Source organism: Canis lupus, chromosome 36 (genome assembly GCF_003254725.2).
Source record: "Canis lupus dingo isolate Sandy chromosome 36, ASM325472v2, whole genome shotgun sequence".
Taxonomy (NCBI): domain Eukaryota; kingdom Metazoa; phylum Chordata; class Mammalia; order Carnivora; family Canidae; genus Canis; species Canis lupus.
Window position 1 is genome coordinate 3,672,304 of NC_064278.1, and position 15,314 is coordinate 3,687,617.

General features: G+C 36.7%; 1 long non-coding RNA gene across 7 annotated transcripts in view; it reads left to right on the forward strand.

Moving 5' to 3' along the window:
• LOC112674729 (uncharacterized) overlaps nt 1-15,314 on the forward strand; it is a 60,619-nt gene that overhangs the window by 22,190 nt on the left and 23,115 nt on the right. For 2 of the 7 annotated variants that reach the window (XR_007408540.1, XR_003145542.3), the window contains exons 3-4: nt 14,085-14,116; nt 15,220-15,293. The exons of 2 other annotated variants lie outside the window; for them this stretch is intronic. This is a non-coding gene — a long non-coding RNA (uncharacterized LOC112674729). The remainder of the gene's footprint in view (nt 1-14,084; nt 14,117-15,219; nt 15,294-15,314) is intronic. 3 more of the 7 variants (XR_007408542.1, XR_003145543.3, XR_004804118.2) reach the window with 2 other exon arrangements.

Below are 15,314 nucleotides of genomic sequence, written 5' to 3' on the forward strand. Positions count from 1 at the left end.
ATGCTTCCCATTTCTGCCTGCCTCCTGGTCCTAAGCTGCTACTACATATATTAAGTTTAATTTTGGCCACACTCTACTCCCCGAAATTAAAATGTGTTCCAGCTGTCTACTGCTGCCTATAAAAGCACCCTAAAACTTAATGGCTTAAAAGAATTATATTTATTTTGCTTGAAAATCTGCAATTTGAGGAAGACTCTGTGGGTTGCTCATCTCTGCTCAACGCAGCCTTAGTGGGGGCATCTCAAAGACTGAGGATGAAATTAACATTTCACCTCTGCTTTATGATGGGTTTGGTACCCCAGATGGTAGACCTAAAGCCAGTGGATGACTCAGGGTGGATCCTAGAATCACCTGAGGGCTTCTTAATTCATATGTCTAATGGTTGATACTGGCTGTTCAGGCTGAGATCTTTACTGGGGCAGTTAGTCAGAATACCTACCCATGATCTGTCCATGTGTCCTAGGCTTCCATCATGTGGCTGAATTCCAAGAGTGAATATTTTGAGAAAAATAGTGAGCCAGATAGAATATGTATTGCCTTTCATGACTTAGTCTAAAAAGTTATGTATGTCACTTCTGCTGTTGTCTTGTCATTGAGATAGTTACACAGGTCCTAAGTTCAAGTGGCAGAAAAACAGATTTCATAGATAGGACAGTGACAAGTTTCTAGAAGGGCATGTGAGACCAAAAAAACATTCCACCACTTTTGGAAAATATAGTCTGCCTCAAAAGAGTTAAACAAAATAATTTATATCAAAAAATAGATGTTCAATATATGTCAGTTCCTTGTCTGAAGCAAAATAAACATTTCTATCTTCACCCAAAATATGGACTTAACATGGGCTATATTCATGATTTTTATTTATTTAAAGATTTATTTATTTTTAAATAAATTATTTATTTTTATTTATTTTTTAAAGATTTTTTTAAAAATATTTTTAAAGATTTTATTTATTTATTTATTTATTTATTTATTTATTTATTTATGAGAGAGAGAGAGAGAGAGAGACAGAGAGAGACAGAGAGAGAGAGAGAGGCAGAGACACAGGAAGAAGAAGAAGCAAGCTCCATGCAGGGAGCCCGACATGGGACTCGATCCCGGGTCTCGAGGATCACCCCCCGGGCCAGAAGCGATGCTAAACTGCTGCGCCACTGAGGCTGCCATATTCATGATTTTTTTAAAGATTTATTTATTTATTTATTTATTTATTTATTTATTTATTTATTCATGATAGACACAGAGAGAGAGAGAGAGAGAGGCACAGACACAGGCAGAGGGAGGAGCAGGCTCCATGCAGGAGCCCAACGAGGGACTCGATCCCGGGACTCCAGGATCCTGCCCAGGGCCAAAGGCAGGCGCTAAACCGCAGAGCCACCCCTGTTCATGATTTTTAAAGATAACTTGGATTTAATGTAAAATCTGGTTAGTATATATCTGTGTACATATATCTTTTAATATGGAGAGAAGCCATTAGAGTATTAAAATATCAATGACCAGGAAAAACATGATTGGAAACTATTTGCTGTGGTCTGCATCATAGAGTGCACCATTTTTTAAAATCTATTTCTCCTGTAGTGCTGAAGGTCAATTTTATAGATGTTTCCTATAGAGAAATTAGCAGAAAGATAAAGGAGCATTGATACAAAAAAAAAAAGTAAATTTTGTATCACTTTATAATCCAATCAATTTGCATTGTATATTCTGAAGCAAACACATATTGTCTCTTTGTTCCATCCTGTCCCTAAATAAGTTCTCAGAACTGAAAACAAAACCAATTTGCAGTAATTTAGCATTCCTATTTCATTAGAATGGCCACCAAAAAAAAAAAAAAAAAAAAACGTATATTATGATAGTTCTGAAAGCCACTGTATCAACCTGCCCCTTGAGGTTTTTTTTCCTTCAATTTCAATAAACAAGCTCTGGTGTCATGAATCTAGCCTCACAAGACTATAAACTAAATTTATGTGGATCATGAATCAAAGGTGACCAAGCCATGGGAAGGAGGAACTAATGAGTCAAAATTCTTTTCCTCTTCAATACCAATTCTCAACAGTGTAATTCCCAATATCTACTCCTTCTTGAGTAACAAAGGGTAGGAAATGAAAGAATACACACAATCAGAAAGGAGAAAAAAAGTGGAAGGAATAAAAGGGAGCATAAGTGCCACATTAAGAATCATGTCAAGCACCTGCCACTCCAGCCCCCACCATTCAAGAGGAGAAAAACATGATAACTGTCAGAAATAAGGTAGAAGTATCGAAAGTATATATAATTACCTACATTCACTAGAATAATAATCAATGGTCTTGTTCTAGAGTTCTGTAAAAATTGCAAATTTGTAAAGAACTAATATTAAAGATCCAAGTAACATAGGTGCCATACGAAACATTATGTTCAAGCTACATCTATGATGAAATTGAGCATTGTTGGTATGATTCTGGAGATCTTTGCACCGCGTACAAGTAGCCCATTCTTCAAAATGAATATCATTCATTATCTCCCATCATGTTTATACTAACCCATCAATATGAGCAAATGATCATGAAGCTCTTGTGATCTTTCTCTCAATACTTGTCCCCTAGTCATGCTTCATATTAGAAACACATTTAATAAATTGAACATGTCCAAAATTTTACTTTAGATATTTATTCTGTTGCACTTGACCTCATTCAGTTTTAATAAACTAAGTCCATAGAATAGATAAATTATTGGATAAATAATTGAAAAACAAATATAATACGTAAAACAACTTTAAAGCTAAAGAGACTTCTGCGGGCAGCCCAGGTGGGTCAGCGGTTTAGCACCGCCTTTAGCCCAGGGCCTGGTCCTGGAGACCTGGGATTGAGTCCCACGTCAGGCTCCCTGTATGTCTCTGCCTCTCTCTCTCTTTCTGTGTCTCTCATGAATAAATAAATAAAACCTTTAAAAAAATAGGAAATAAAGAGACTTCTGCTTCCATTCATAACAGACAAGCTGGTACTATAATCCTTCTACCATAAACAGTTAAAAATCTGAAATGGAGGAGTTAAGATGACAGAGTTGTTTAGTAGGGGGCCCTGAGCTTACCTTGTCCTTTGAACACAGCTAGAGCAACATCAAATCATTTTGAACAACTAGGAAATCCATCTGAGGATTAAGAAAACAATGTGCGGGCAGCCCGGGTGGCTCAGCGGTTTAGCGCTGCCTTCAGCCCAGGGCGTGATCCCGGAGACCCGGGATCGAGTCCCACGTCGGGCTCCTGGCATGGAGCCTGCTTCTCCCTCTGTCTGTGTCTCTGCCTCTGTGTGTCTCTCATGAATAAATAAATAAAATAGAAAGAAAGAAAGAAAGAAAGAAGAAAGAAAGAAAGAAAGAAAGAAAGAAAGAAAGAAAGAAAGAAAGAAAGAAAGAAAGAAAGAAAAAACAATGTGCACAATTGGAGGGAGAGAATGTGACAGATGTGAGGTTTGGAGCCATGCACTGGTGGAGAGAAAAGCCTTGGAGTGGTGAAGGGGAGGGAGCCCTTTTTGTGGAGAAAAGTCAGGGAGAGAGGGAGAGAATAGGAGAGGGAATGGCACATGGGTTTTATACAATATGCCATGGTGAGGGGATCCCCTAGGTTGCACTGGGAGAGCTCACTGCCCTTCTTGAAGTACATTTAGAAGGTAATATTTTGCCTCTCCAAAGACAAATGGCCCACCAGGAGCCATTGAGCAGCCAATCAGTAGCAGGGGACAGAGGAGCATTTAGGGGACAGATAACCTGGTCACAGCTTTTCCCTGTGCATCACAATAGACAACAGCCACCGTGCATGCACCACGTGACTGCTTTTCTGGGACAGAATGGTGCCACATGAAAACCTCCCTTCTGGGTGAGGTGAACGGATCTGTGCCTTACCAGGCACCTAAAGTTTTGGAGTTTTGAATCCCAGTCACCGGCCAGAGATAAAACACAGGAGAACTATGGCATTGGGTATGCCCATGGCCTGGGCACAGACAGGTTGGGGGCAGGGATCTATCTGACCAAAGCTTGGGACACAGGAGGGGAGGTTATTTGCCTTTCTGTGAGGGCCTCCTGAGCAGCAGCAGCTGTGAGTTCTCCTACCCAGGGATGAGAGGGCAGGGTGATGTCATCTTCCACCCCACCCTCCCCCACCCTCAACATAGTCAATTCAGAGAGTAACAGCACCTCCAGGGAAAATAGAGTCACTTACACCAAATCCCACCACTCTGTGCTTGGCAGGGGAATCTTTACCAGGGCAGATATGACTGTGAGTCAGTCCAGCCAGCCTCTCCCTCAGAAGACCAACACAGGCATGCCACATGTACCAGGTCCACTGATAGAGTGCTCCAAAGCATCAGCTTCAGGAGTCTGGTGGAAAGGGAGCCAAACTTCCTTCCTTCCTTCCTTCCTTCCTTCCTTCCTTCCTTCCTTCCTTCCTTCCTTCCTTCCTTCCTTTCTTTCTTCTTTCTTTCTTTCTTTCTTTCTTTCTTTCTTTCTTTCTTTCTTCTTTCAATTTTTAATTTTATTTTATTTTCTTCTTTTTTTCTCTTTTTCTTTGGAATCAGATTTATAGTTTTTTGTTCATTTCTTGGTTTGTTTCCTTTTCTCCCTTTTTGGATCAGGCTTCTTTTTTCTTTCTTTCTTTTTCTTTCTCCTTTTTTCCCCTTATTTCTTTCTTATTCTTTGGCATCAGGCTTATAGTTTTTTGTTTGTTTGCTTGCTTTTTTGTTCCTTTTCCTTTTCTCTTTTCTAGGATCAGGTCGGTTTTTTGTTTGTTTGTTTGTTTTGTTTTTGTTTTTGTTTTTTCAACCAGGCTAATCTTAACAAACAAATCAAAGCACACCTAGTTCAGGTCCAAAAACTCCCCACTGCAAGCAAGAAGGAACTCTGCAGAGAACTGATCTGTGGGAAAGAACAGCTAAAACACAGCAGAGTGCACAAAGCATACACCAGAAACACTTCCTGAAGCACTAGGCCCTGGACAACGTAGGACTCCTTCTTAATACAGCGTTACTCTCAGGAGCAGGAAACATAATACCTAGATGTAATGACAAGATGGAGGAATTCTCCTCAAAAGAAAGAATCACAGCCAAGGATTTGCTCAAAACAGATATAAACAATATATCTGAATAGGAATTTAGAACAACAGTCATAAGAATACTAGTTGGGCTTGAAAAAAGCATAGAAAACACCAGAGTAACCCTAGCTGGAGAGATAAAAGACCTAAAACCTAGACAGGGAACATAAAAAATGCTATAACTGAGTTGCAAAGCTGACTGAATGTAAGTTAAGGAACTAAGGGATTCTACAAAGCACAATAATATCTGTATCATAGGAGTCCCAGAAGAAGAAGAGTGGGAAAGGGGGCAGAGGGTTTATTTGAACAAATTATAGCAGAGAATGTCCCTGATCTGGGGAAGGAAACAGGCACACAAGTCCAAGAGGCACAGAGAACTGCCCTCAAAATCAACAAAACCAGGTCAACCCCGAGACATAGCATAGTGAAACTTGCAAAATACAAGGATAAAAGATAATTCTGAAAGCAGCTAGGGAAAAATGCCCTTAACCTACAGGAGTAGATACATAAGGTGAGCAGCAGAGCTGGCCACAGAAACTTGGCAGGCCAGAAGATAGTGACATGATATAGTCAATGTGCTAAGTGTCAAAAGCATGCAGCCAAGAATACTTTACGCAGCAAAGCTATCATTCAAAATAGGAGAGATAGAGTTTCCAAGACCAGCAAAAACTGAAGGAATTCATGAACATTAAACAAGCTCTGCAAGAAATACTAAGGGGGACCCTTTGGGCAGGAAAGAGAAACCAAAAGCAAGAAAGACTAGGAAGGAACAGAGACAATCTACAAGAATAGTGACTTTCCAGGTAATACATTGGCAATAAATTTTTATCTATCAATAATATCTCTGAATGTAAATGGACTCAATGTTTCAAGCAAAAGACATAGGGTATCAGAATAGATGAAAAAGAAAACAAGACTCATCAATATGCTGCTTACAAGAGACTTATTTTAGACACAAAGACATCTCCATATTGAAAGTGAGTGGGTGGAGAACCATCTATCATGCTAATGGACATCAAAAGAAAGCTAGAGTAGCCATACTTACATCAGACAAACTGGATTTTAAACCATAAGAGATTGAGAAGGGCACTATATAATAATAAAAGGGTTTGTCCAACAAGAAGACATAGTAATTGTAAATATTTATACCCCCAACTTGGGAGCAGCCAAATATATAAATCAGTTAATAACAGACATTAAGAAACTGATTGATTGATTGATTATAATACAATAATAGTAGGGGACTTTAACCCCTCACTCACAGCAGTGGACAGATTATCTAAGCAGAAGATCAAAACAGAAATCATGGCTTTGAATGACACACTGGACCAGATGGACTTAACAGATATATTCAGAGCATTTCGTCCTAAAGTAGTAGAATGCACATTCTTTTCAAGTACACGTGGAACATTCTCCAGAATAGATCCCATCCTGGGTCACAAGTCAGACCTCAACTAGTACAAAAAGATCATAGAACATATATTTTCAGACCACAATGCAATGAAACTTGAAGTCAACCATAAGAAAGAATTTGGAAGGACCGCAATACATGGATGTTAAAGAACATTTTACTAAAGAATGAATGGGTTAACAAGGAAATTAAAGAAGAAATTTAAGAATTACATGGAAGCAAATGAAAATGTGATAGTCCAAAACCTTTGGGTTGCAGCAAAGGTGGTCATAAGAGAGAAGTATATAACAATATAGGCCTTCCTCAAGAAGCAAAAATGGTCTCAAATATACAACCTAAACATACAGTTAAAGGAGCTAGAAAAAGAACAGTAAGTATAGCCTAAAGCCAGAGAACAAGGGAAATAATAAAGATTGGGGGAGAAATAAATGACACAGAAATTTAAAAAACAACATCAAGGGTAGAACAGATCAAAGAAACTAGGAGCTGGTTCTTTGAAAGAATTAACAAAATTTATAAACTCCTAGCCAGACTTATCAAAAAAGAAAAGAGAAAGGACCCAAATAAATAAAAATTATGAATGAAAGAGGAGAGATTACAACCAACACTGAAGAAATACAATTATAAGAGACTATAATAAGCAGTTGCATGCCAATAAATTGGGCAATCTGGAAGAAATGGGTAAGTTCTTAGAAGCATATAAACTATATCAACTGAAACAGGAAAAAAATAGAAAACCTGAACAAACCCATAACCAGCAAAGAAATAGAATTACTAATCAAAAATTTTCCAACAAACAAAAGTCCAGGGCTAGATGGCTTCCCACAGGAATTCTACCAAACATTTAAAGAATAATTAATACCTGTTACTCTGAAACTGTTCCAAGCAATAGAAATGGGAGGAAAACTTCCAAACTCATTCTGGGAGGCCAGCATCACCTTTAATCCAAAGCCAGACAAAGACTCCACTAAAAAGGAGAGTTATAGACCAATATCCCTGTTGAACATAAATGCAAAAAATTTTCAACAAGATACTAGCTAATCAAATCCATCAGTACATTAAAAGAATTATTCACTATGATCAAGTGGGATTTATTCCTGGGTTGCATGGGTGGTTCGGTATTCACAAATCAATCAATATGATATACCACATGAATAAAAGAAAAGATAAGAACCATATGATCCTCTTAATAGATGCAGAAAAAGCATTTGACAAAATAGAATATCCTTTCTTGATAAAAACCCTCAAGAAAGTAGGGATAGAAGGAACATACCTCAATATCATAAAAGCCATATATGAAAGACCTATAGCTAGTAACATCCTCAATGGGAGAAAATTGAAAGCTTTTCTCCTAAGAGGGAGGACAGAGATGTCCACTCTCATCACTGTTGTTCAACATAGTACTGGAAGTCCTAGCCTCAGCAATCAGACAACAAAAAGAATAAATCAGCAAAGAGGAAGTCAAACTTTCACTATTTATAGATGACATGATACTCTATGTAGAAAACCTGAAAGACCACCCAAAAATTGCTAGAACTGATACATGAATTCAGCAAAGTCAAAGGATATAATATCAATGTACAGAAATCTGCTGCATTTCTATACACTAACAATGAGACAGAAGAAAGAAAAATGAAAGAATTTATCCCATTTACAATTGCACCAAAAACCATAAGATACCTAGGAATAAACCTAAGCAAAGAGATAAAGATCTATCTGCTGAAAACTATAGACCACTTATGAAAGAAATTGAAGAAGGCACAAAAAATGGAAAATCAGTCCATGTTCATGGATTGGAAAAACAAATATTGTTAAAATGTCTATGCTATCCAAAACAATCTATATATTTAATGAAGTCCCTATCGAAATAACACCAGCATCTTTCACTGAGCTAGAACAAATAATGCTAAAATTTGTATGGAACCAGAAAAGAATCTAAATAGCCAAAATAATGTAGAAAATAAAAGCAAGGCAGGAAGAATCACAATTCTGGACTTCAAGCTGTATTTAAAAGCTGCAATCAAAATAATATGGTACTGGTTCGAAAACAGACACATAGATCAATGGAACAGAATAGAAAACCCAGAAATGAACCCAAAACTATATGGTCAACTAATCTTCAACAAAGCAAGGAAGACTATCCAATGGAAAAAAGACAGTCTTTTCAACAAATGGTCTTGGGAAAACTGGACAGCCACATTCTAGCCACATGAAACTAGACCACTTTCTCACCATTCACAAAAATAAATTCAAAATGGATAAAACACTTAAATGTAAGACAGGACCCCATCCTGATCCTAGAGACAGCAACCTCTTTGACCTTGGCTGCAGCAGCTTCTTACTAGTCATGTCTCCAGAGGCAAGGGAAACAAAAGCAATGAATAAACCATTGGGAACTCATTACGATAAAAAGCTTCTGCAGAGCAAAGGAAACAATAACAAAACTAAAGGCAATGATGGAATGGGAGAAGATATTTGCAAACGACATAACTGATGATGAAGGGTTAGTATCTAAAATCAATAATGAACTTATCAAATTCAATGCCCAAAAAACAAATAATCCAGTTAAGTTTTGGGCAGAAGACATGAATAGACACTTTTCCAAAGAAGACATCTAGATGACTAATATACACATGAAAAGATGCTCAACATCACTCATCATCAGGGACACACCACCTTCCACCACTCAGAATGGCTAAACTTAACAACTCAGGAAACAACTGGTATTGGCAAGGATGCAGAGAAAGGGGAACACTTTTCCACTCTTGGTGTAAATGCAAACTGGTGCAGCCACTCTGGAAAACAGTATGAAGGTTCCTCAAAAAGTTAAAAATAGAACTACCCTATGACTCAGCAATTGCACTGCTAGGTATTTATTCAAAGATACAAAAATGCTGATTCAAAGGAGCACATGCACCCTAATGTTTATAGCAGCACTATCAACATCAACAATAGCCAAATTATGGAAAAAGCCCAAATGTCCATCAACTGAAGAATGGATAAAGAAGATATGATATGTATATAATGGAATATTACTTGGTGATCAAAAAGAATGAAATCTTGCAATTTGCAACAATGTGGTTGGAGCTAGAGTGTATAATGCTAAGTGACATAACTTAGAGAAAGACAAAGACCATATGATTACACTCATATGTGGAATTTAAGAAACAAAAAGGTGAACATAGGGGAATGGAAGGAAAAATAAAATAAGATAAAAACAGAGAGGAAGCCAAACCATAAGAGACTCTTAACTAGAAAACAAACTGAGAGTTGCTAAGGGAGGTGGGTGGGAAAATGGGCTAAATAGATGATGGGCATTAAAGAGGGCACTTGGGATGAGTACTGGGTTTTGTATGTCAGTGAAGAATCACTGGATTCTGCTCCTGAAGCAGTACTGCACTGTATATTAACTAAATTGAATTTAAAATGTTAAATATCTGAAATAAATATATGTGCAATATAAGAGTGAAATAGAAATGTAAGGTTTTATATATAATATACATGTTTATATATATACATAATTATATATATATATTTATATATATACATAATATATATATATATATATATATATGACATTTAACAATAGGACATACAGGATTATAATCCCTAAAACAAGGGAAACACATGAAACAAGCACGCCCATTATTGCCTGGGTTCTTTTCCCAGAGGCACTTCTTGGAGGAATGTGAGAAAGGAGGAAGCAGGCTAAGTGTGGCAGTTTGCTGATTTGTAGAGACAGAGACTGCATTTGAGAAGGCTAAGATAACTCATATTTGCAGAATAAGGGGGAGTTTTACAGAGAAATAGCTTCAAAAGTCTGCACTGAGAGAACTTTGAATCTTTTGTTAAGTGCTAAGACTACTTAGGTGGATTTTCGTAAGACAAGGCAAAGAACACATACTGAGAATCTGTGAACTGGACAATTTGCCAAGTTCACACAGGCTAGCAGATGTTTGAGTTCTGACCAGCAGAGTATAGAGAGTTTATCAAAACCTGGGGCACGTGGTTGAAATCCTAAGAGTCCCACTTTTCCCGTATGGCTAAAGTAGACCTAGGATTAGGCTACTCTAGACCTATCCTAATGAAGATTAAAACAATACTTGAAAGAATAAAACTATTCTAAATGCCTTCTAAATCAAACTTCAAATCTCCAGGGGAAAAAAATGACAATAAAATCTAGAAACTCAATTATTTAACCTATACAATGTCCAGAATCTAATTAAAAATTACTAGACATGCAAATAAAGAAAATATGATCCATAAACAAGAGAAAAGACAATTCAAAAAACATCCCTAGAGGAAGACAAAGATTTTATAAAAACACTTCAGGACTAAAATACAAAGTACACAAAGTAAAGTACACATGAAAATAATGAGAAGAGATACGGTATAAGAAAAAGATTTAAGTGATATTTCTCAAGGTGAAAAATACAATATTTCTGAAATGAAAATTTCACCAAGATGGTGTGTCAGGAGAGTGGAAAATGCAAAAGAAGGGAATAATGAACTTGAAGTCACAGGTAATCAAAATAAATCAAGTTTGGAGCACAGAGAGGAAAAAAAAAGCAGCAGAAAAAACAAACAGAAACTCAGTTACCAACAGAGCATTTCCAAGATGTCTCACAGGCGTGTATTTGAAGATCTCTACAAGAGAAGACAGTTCATGGGGTAGAAACATTCTGAAGAAATTATGGGGATTAGAAATTTTCCAGATTTGATGAAAACTGTACACATGCAGATCCAGGAAATCCACTGAAACAAAAGTAGAATATAAACAAAGAACTACACCAAGGCCCATCATAATCTGATTCATGAAGACATGGGGAAAAGAGGAAATCTTAGAACAGTATAAAAAGGCCACAACACAGGAGAAGACAAGAATTAATGCTGCCTTTCTTATCAAAAACAATGCAAATGGGGAGATAATGAAACAATGACTTTAAAGTACTGACAAAAGAGACTCACAAACAAAAAAAGAAACTGTTAATTTAGAATTCTATGTCCAATGAAAATATTCAACAATATTTGCAAAAAGGTATTTGCAGATTAACAAAAGCTGAGAAAATTCAATTCTGTACAAGGAAAGTTAAAGGAAAATTTTCTGACTGAAGAACATAATATCAGATTAAAACTCAAATCTAGGGGCCCCTGGGTGGCTCAGTCGGTTGGGTGTCTGCCTTTGAGCTCAGGTCATAATCTCAGGGTGCTGAGATCAAGCCCCTAAATGGGTTCCCCGTTCAGTGGAGAGTTTGCTTGTCCCTCTCTCTCTGCCCCTCCCCCCTGCTCGTGCTCTCTCTCTCTCTCTCTCAAATAAGTAAATGAAATATTTAAAAAAATAAATAAAATGCAAATCTACACACAAGAAAATGAAGATATAGTAAATATGATGGGAAATAATCTTCATTTAAAAGTCTTAAATTTGGGGCACCTGGGTGGCTCAGTCAGTTAAGCATCTGCCTCTTGGTTTCAGCTTAGGTCATGATCTCATGGTCATGAGATCAAGCCCTGTGTCCAGCTCCATGCTTAGTGGGGAATCTGCTTGCCCCTCTCCCTCTGCCCCTCCCCCCTCTCAAAATAAATAAATAAAATCTTAAAAAAACAAAAATTAAAATTTTAAATGTAATTTAATTTTTTAACATATAATTCACAGTTTAAAGCAAAAATTAAATCAATATATTGTGAAATTATAACATATATAAAAGGACATCATACAACAACAGAACCACAAAGGACAAGAGAAAGAAAATGAAAACCTGTTTTGTAAAGTTCTTACATTATATATAAAGTGATATGACAGTATTAAAGGTAGATTGTGATAAATTAATGATGCTCTAGGCTACATGATGCCATTTGTAAGCATAGGGAAGGCAGATAGAAGAGTAACGAGAGCAAAAGGTCCACTGTGGTGGACAGAGAAAGTGGATGGGCAGAAAGGAGATGGGGACAGGAAATGGTACCCTACTTCTACAAAAGTTTGTTTCAGGAAGGAAAGAAGAAATAATAAATAGCCAAGTCTATGTGTTTCTGAATGTCATCTTCCTACCTGATTGTAAATTTGGGGTATTTACTAAGTACTTTGTAGCAAATGGATTCTCAGTAAGAAGTTCATGATATCACCCATGTATTTCTGGTAAAGGAAAAGCTGACTTTGAGAAAAGTGCACTTCATGAACTAGTTCACGTATTATATAAAAGCAAAGATCTTGATTGCAGTATAGAATTGAAATGTGTTTTGCAGTCTTGCTTTTGCTCTGTGCAGAAAACTAGGCTCTATTTCCCTGTTCTGGTTCACTTCTATCTCTGTGTCACCTTGTGTTTTACTATTAAAAAAAAAAAAAAAAAAAAAGGCAAACTCAGCAGTTCCTTTATCTTAAACTGCTTCAGTAACCAGCAGTTGCCACATTAAAAGCTTTAGCAGGAAGATTATAAAAATAGCCTAATGCTTCCTAGCAGGTAACTACTTTTGAACCAATTCTCCTTTCAGGGATGTAGCGAGGTCAAATCAAATGGCTAAGGAAGGACGGGCTATGGGAGAGAAGAAAGCTGGTTGACATTCAAAGGGCAAAAGTGCATTGTGTTTGGAATGTTTTGTGTAAATGTTAAACAGTGCCCACATTTAACCACCTGCTTCTTGTTTGGAAGAGTTCAAATGAACAATTTCAAGCACAATTGAGTAACACTCAAAAGAAAATCAAGTGTAATTTCCTAAATTGCTGAAGCAAGGGTTCTTCTATGAAATCACCATTAGTATTTCTAAGCCCAATTTGATTATATTTGAAATGTACTGCACACAGTTCAGTGGCACCTGGAAATTTTTCATGTGGAGATGGAATTATGAGGAAGACCTTTATAAATGCTTGTTTCTATGTGTGTGTTATAAAATTCATATTTGCAATAAAACCAAACTATTAAGGATAAAATCTTTCATAATCTTTAATTTTTTTATCTTCCTTGTGAATATATTCTGCTTTGCTTTTAAGACACATTAAAAAGTGGGGGGAAAGCACCATATAAAGACACCTACATCACACCAACTGTACAGCTCATCTTAAAATTCTTCACCTGTCTGCTGTCTCTAAATATCCAGCAATTAGAGAGGAAAGGTAATGGAGGAATCTTCAGGTCTCTTTGATATATCTCCTAAGAAGGTAACTTTTAAAATTCCTTTATGAAAGTGAGGCGTAGCTTCATTTTATTGTGCTTCAATTTATTGCACTTCACAGCTATTGTGCTTTTTGCAAATTCAAGGTTTGTGGCAACTCTGTGTTAAGTGAGTCCCTGAGTGCCATTTCTGTGACAGCATCTGCTCACTTTGTGCCTCTGTGCTGCATTTTGATAATTCTTGCAATATCTGAAAGTTCTTCATTGTTATTTTATTTGTTATGGTCATCTGGGGTCATAAACTAAGACTTGCTGAAAGCTCAGATGATGGCTAGCACTTTTTAGCAATAAGGTATTTTTAATTAAGGTATTTGCATTGCTTTTTTTAGATGTAATATTATTGCACACTCAAAAGACAATAGTAGAGTGTAAACATAACTTGTATATGTACTAGGAAACCAAAAAATTCATTTGACTCATTTTATTGTGGTATTTATTTGCTTTATTGCAGTGGTCTGAAGTTGAGCTAGGAGGATCTTCAAGGTATGCCTGTCCCAAAGTCCTATTATCATTGCTGCTTTAAGACCTTCAGTCTCCCTCAAAGGCAGGATCAAGCTTAAATGCTGTAATCTGAATTTATAAAAAACCCTCCTTTCTACTCCTGTAGATTGCTCAGTGCCTTGAGCATTCCTGTCTTTGTTTCAGACAGTTTTCCTACCAGGGACCTCTCTGTCTGTCCCACTTACCCAAGTCTTTCCCATCCTATAGCATCAACTCCTTAATTTTCTTGAATATTCCAACTTAACCTCATGCCTCATTCAACTCTTTGCTATCATTTATATCTGTATCCACACTCGGCCTCAATAACTTTCTTCCTTATGACATCTCTTCTGTTACTAGCTTCTAAGGTTAGACAGGCCGTTTGTGTGCACGCCTCATGTTCTTTCAACAGATTATTTTCTGAAATGCAGGAGCTTATTGTTTTCTTAGTAGCATCTGCAATAACTGTTATGATACTATGCACTTTGCAGCAACGTTTGATAAAGATTTATTTTTATCTTTATTTTCTATTTAGTTGATAAGGATTAATATTTGAGAGGGAAAGAATTTGAATCTATTTTAAGTACGGAAGGGATTGATGGTAATTACAATTTTGTTACATACAGCATTAACAACAACAATAATAAAGAATTTCTCTATAGAAAAGTTTTTGTTTCTATATAAAAGTTTTTGTCATTAAACAGATTTTAAAGAAACTATTCAAAGTTCAAATACTCTCTTTAACCACAACAAGGCTCAAAGTCATAGAGCATTTCTTTAAAATTGCACCTGTAGAACATCCCATAAAACAGCCTGGATTTAGTTATCCCCCAATGTCATGGAATCTATCCTAAGCGAAAAAGAGGTGACTACCCACTTTTAAGTTCACTCATTAGGTAAATTATTTCATCATTGTGAATGTTCATCCACTTTGCACACATTGGTGTTAAAAAATAAAAATGCTGAGAGGCTATTGCAAAGTCATAACTGAAAAAACCCGCTACTACCAGGCCTGCTGAAACAAAATCATTTGTCTTATTTCAGGCAGGAGTTTCACAATCTAGACTGACATAAGACAAATAGTTTGCTTTTCTCCACAATTCCAGGAAGAAGCTAATCATGAAGCCAAATGAGAACCTGACTTAATGATTGTTGGGGAGAATATTCAAGTGTGAACCTGGTTAGTACCTACTTAATGCAA